The 5,000-nt window shown below is 56.9% G+C and overlaps 2 non-coding genes and 1 pseudogene across 2 annotated transcripts; all 3 read right to left on the reverse strand.

Moving 5' to 3' along the window:
- The window catches only part of LOC144413439 (large subunit ribosomal RNA), a 3,695-nt pseudogene extending 2,930 nt beyond the window's left edge, over positions 1–765 (reverse strand).
- Positions 766–1,053: 288 nt separating this feature from the next.
- Positions 1,054–1,207, reverse strand: LOC144413159 (5.8S ribosomal RNA). Its single transcript, XR_013469196.1, has one exon. It is a non-coding gene; the product is annotated as a 5.8S ribosomal RNA (ribosomal RNA).
- A 298-nt stretch (positions 1,208–1,505) lies between these two features.
- On the reverse strand, positions 1,506–3,315 carry LOC144413373 (small subunit ribosomal RNA). The gene has a single exon (XR_013469407.1). It is a non-coding gene; the product is annotated as a small subunit ribosomal RNA (ribosomal RNA).
- Between the last annotated feature and the right edge of the window lie 1,685 nt (positions 3,316–5,000).

Consider the following 5,000-nt stretch of genomic DNA (forward strand, 5'->3'; position numbering starts at 1 on the left):
AAGCGGCAGCCCGCCGAACACCGGCACTGCGTACAGTGCAGGCGAACGACAAGCCAGCCGAACGGCGACGGCCGCACACAGAGAGCGCGCGGCATCCTTTCCTCGATCCGCCGCCTGGCCGCACCGCCCGCGCGCTGTAACACCCCCGCCGGAGCGGAGGCCACCTTCGCGCGGGGACTTAGACCGACGGCAAACCGGTCGTGACCCGCGCCGGTCGCTAGTGCGCTGAGACGGTGCGCGAGCCGACTCGGCAGCGGCGCCTTAAGCGTCCGCGAACCGAGACGGCGCGCCCCCGCACCCAACTGAAAGCGAGCCGGCGACCTGACGGGCCCTCCCGTTTGCCTCTCAACGGTTTCACGTACTCTTGAACTCTCTCTTCAAAGTGCTTTTCAACTTTCCCTCACGGTACTTGTCCGCTATCGGTCTCGCGACCGTATTTAGTCTTAGGTGGAGTTTACCACCCGCTTTGGGCTGCATTCCCAAACAACCCGACTCCGAGAAGACCCGAAGCGGCCAAGGCAAGCGCCCCTATGGGCCTAACACCCGCCGTGGGACGAGGCCTCGATCAGAAGGACACCGGCGCTCGCCGTCAGCCGCACTGGGACTTCCGTACGTCACAACTCGGCGCGCTCGAAAAGCGCGCAGATTCGACGCTGGACTCTTCCCGGTTCACTCGCCGTTACTCAGGGAATCCCTGTTGGTTTCTTTTCCTCCGCTTAATAATATGCTTAAATTCAGCGGGTGCTCTCGCCTGAACTCAGGTCGTATGTGTCAAGCTGGCCGCTTCTTACACGGCCCGCTGGCATTGCAAGTCGTCGCCGCCGGCGCCGACCGAGCGCGTACCGTCGCCGCCTTCGCCCACGGTCGGTCTTGATCTCGTGACCGGACCGACCGACCTGGACCCGCCCCTCGAACGTAGTTGAACACGTCGAGGGGCCGGCGGTGTACGGGACACGCGGTCGCGCCGAGAAAGCTCGGCGACCGCTTCAACTTGGGGCGACGCCCGGCCGTCTTCGCAGAGGCCAGGCGACGGCCCTCGGGTGAGGACGAACGCGACCCTGAGGCAGACGCGGTCCCGGGATTGACCCGAGACCGCAATTCGCGTTCAGAAGGTCGACGTTCAATGTGTTCTGCAATTCACATTACTTCTCGCACTTGGCTGCGTCCTTCATCGACTCGCGAGCCGAGTGATCCACCGTTAAGAGTCGATCTCGACGTTTCGCCCGGCGCCAAAGCGCGCGGACGTCACACTGTGGGATCGACCACAAAACCACCACCGACAACAACTGCACAAAAACACCAACAAACGGCGCCGAGCGACCGCCGGGCTGGGCCGGCGGCACATCGAGCGCGGTGCCCAGAAGCCACCATCGCACTCGGCTGCCTTGCTATGCCAACGTGTTACGCGTGTCGCACGGGGCGGAACCCCGATTGACGGCCGCCCTCTCGGCGGCACCCAAAGACAATTCAGTGCGCGGTCGGCCGGGGCCTACCACCACCTTCGGTAATGATCCTTCCGCAGGTTCACCTACGGAAACCTTGTTACGACTTTTACTTCCTCTAAATGATCAAGTTTGATCGTCTTCTCGACACGCCGACGCGGCCGTTGCCAGCCGCGACGGGGCCGATCCAAGGATCTCACTAAACCATTCAATCGGTAGCAGCGACGGGCGGTGTGTACAAAGGGCAGGGACGTAATCAACGCAAGTTGATGACTTGCGCTTACTGGGAATTCCTCGTTCAAGGGAAACAATTGCAAGTCCCTATCCCAATCACGAATGAGGTTCAACGGGTTACCCGGACCTTTCGGCCTAGGTTAGACACTCGCTGCTTCACTCAGTGTAGCGCGCGTGCGGCCCCGGACATCTAAGGGCATCACAGACCTGTTATTGCTCAATCTCGTGTGGCTAAACGCCACTAGTCCCTCTAAGAAGTTAGACGCCGACCGAGAAGGTCGCGTAACTATTTAGCATGCCAGAGTCTCGTTCGTTATCGGAATTAACCAGACAAATCGCTCCACCAACTAAGAACGGCCATGCACCACCACCCACAGAATCAAGAAAGAGCTCTCAATCTGTCAATCCTACCTGTGTCCGGGCCGGGTGAGTTTCCCCGTGTTGAGTCAAATTAAGCCGCAGGCTCCACTCCTGGTGGTGCCCTTTCGTCAATTCCTTTAAGTTTCAGCTTTGCAACCATACTTCCCCCGGAACCCAAAGACTTTGGTTTCCCGGAAGCTGCCGGAAAGGTCGTCATGGTAACGCCTCCCGATCGCAAGTTGGCATCGTTTATAGTCAGAACTAGGACGGTATCTGATCGTCTTCGAACCTCTGACTTTCGCTCTTGATTAAAGAAAACATTCTTGGCGAATGCTTTCGCAGTAGTTCGTCTTCCGCCGATCCAAGAATTTCACCTCTAACGGCAGAGTACGGACGCCCCCGTCTGTCCCTCTTAATCATTACCTCGTGCTCCGAAAACCAACAAAATAGAACCGAGGTCCTATTCCATTATTCCATGCAACACTATGCAGGCGAACAGCCTGCTTTGAACACTCTAATTTTTTCAAAGTAAACTTATCGGCCACGGCCGACACTCAGTCAAGAGCACCGACGGAGAACCGAAGGTGAGGCGAACGCAACCAGTGACACGCCTTGCGACGGACCGGCGGCGCTCGCCCAAAATCCAACTACGAGCTTTTCAACCGCAACAACTTTAGCATACACTGTTGGAGCTGGAATTACCGCGGCTGCTGGCACCAGACTTGCCCTCCAATGGATACTCGTTAAGAGTTTTAGGATGTACTCATTCCAATTACAGGGCCTCGTTAGAGTCCTGTATTGTTATTTTTCGTCACTACCTCCCCGTGTCGGGAATGGGTAATTTGCGCGCCTGCTGCCTTCCTTGGATGTGGTAGCCGTTTCTCAGGCTCCCTCTCCGGAATCGAACCCTGATTCCCCGTTACCCGTTATCACAAAGGTAGGCACGTAGCGTACCTTCGACAGTTGATTGGGCAGACACTTGAATGATACGTCGTCGGTGCAGAGACCGTACGATCCGCGTGGTTATCCAGAGTCATCAAACGTCACAGGACGAACCCGGTCGGTTTTGATCTGATAAAAGCGCGCCTCCCGAAGTCGGCGCTTAATGCATGTATTAGCTCTAGAATTACCACAGTTATCCACTTCGCTTACGAGACCAAATAAACCAAGACTGATTTAATGAGCCATTCGCAGTTTCGCTTTACGAGAACTCGTACTTGCACCTGCATGGCTTAATCTTTGAGACAAGCATATCACTACTGGCAGGATCAACCAGATAGCTGCGACAGCTGCGCTCGGCCCTTGCTGGGCCGCCCGGCGCGTGCTCGTCGCATTCGTTTAAGACCGAGGCGATCGCCTGCGGCCGTACTCAGCTTCGACAGTCGCTGGCCGCGACGTCCACGCTCTCGCCGGCAGTGCCAGGCGGAGCGATTTGCGTTTTTTCTTTGCTCGCCCTCTCTCGGGCTCGATCCATTCAGTTTCGCACAAACAAGAGCTCTGCCGGCCGCCTGCAGCGGTGCCTAAAACCCGGGCATAACAATGCGACCGTTCTGCTAGGCCGACAAGCGCTCAAGCCAGACGCTCGATCGAACGCCCCCTACATATTAGTCGAGACAACGGCTCGCTCATTAGCATCGCGTTTGTACTTTAACTTTTTTTGGCTCGTCTTCTTTCGACGCCGATGCCGGCGACGCAGCACTCTCTCGCCCGCCAGCCACCGAGAAAAGGGTGCGCTCCGACCGGCCCCGCACCGCTCTTTCTTGGCTCATTCGAAATTACTGTCTTTCGCTCTGACATGCCTTACCTAGGGTTAGGTTAGTATGCTTGCACGTTTGTACTTTAACTTTTTTCGGCTCGGTTTCTTTCGACGCCGATGCCGGCGACGCAGCACTCTCTCGCCCGCCAGCCACCGAGAAAAGGGTGCGCTCCGACCGGCCCCGCACCGCTCTTTCTTGGCTCATTCGAAATTACTGTCTTTCGCTCTGACATGCCTTACCTAGGGTTAGGTTAGTATGCTTGCACGTTTGTACTTTAACTTTTTTTGGCTCGGCTTCTTTCGACGCCGATGCCGGCGACGCAGCACTCTCTCGCCCGCCAGCCACCGAGAAAAGGGTGCGCTCCGACCGGCCCCGCACCGCTCTTTCTTGGCTCATTCGAAATTACTGTCTTTCGCTCTGACATGCCTTACCTAGGGTTAGGTTAGTATGCTTGCACGTTTGTACTTTAACTTTTTTCGGCTCGGTTTCTTTCGACGCCGATGCCGGCGACGCAGCACTCTCTCGCCCGCCAGCCACCGAGAAAAGGGTGCGCTCCGACCGGCCCCGCACCGCTCTTTCTTGGCTCATTCGAAATTACTGTCTTTCGCTCTGACATGCCTTACCTAGGGTTAGGTTAGTATGCTTGCACGTTTGTACTTTAACTTTTTTCGGCTCGGCTTCTTTCGACGCCGATGCCGGCGACGCAGCACTCTCTCGCCCGCCAGCCACCGAGAAAAGGGTGCACTCCGACCGGCCCCGCACCGCTCTTTCTTGGCTCATTCGAAATTACTGTCTTTCGCTCTGACATGCCTTACCTAGGGTTAGGTTAGTATGCTTGCACGTTTGTACTTTAACTTTTTTCGGCTCGGCTTCTTTCGACGCCGATGCCGGCGACGCAGCACTCTCTCGCCCGCCAGCCACCGAGAAAAGGGTGCGCTCCGACCGGCCCCGCACCGCTCTTTCTTGGCTCATTCGAAATTACTGTCTTTCGCTCTGACATGCCTTACCTAGGGTTAGGTTAGTATGCTTGCACGTTTGTACTTTAACTTTTTTCGGCTCGGCTTCTTTCGACGCCGATGCCGGCGACGCAGCACTCTCTCGCCCGCCAGCCACCGAGAAAAGGGTGCGCTCCGACCGGCCCCGCACCGCTCTTTCTTGGCTCATTCGAAATTACTGTCTTTCGCTCTGACATGCCTTACCTAGGGTT

This window comes from Styela clava, chromosome 15 (genome assembly GCF_964204865.1).
Source record: "Styela clava chromosome 15, kaStyClav1.hap1.2, whole genome shotgun sequence".
NCBI lineage: Eukaryota > Metazoa > Chordata > Ascidiacea > Stolidobranchia > Styelidae > Styela > Styela clava.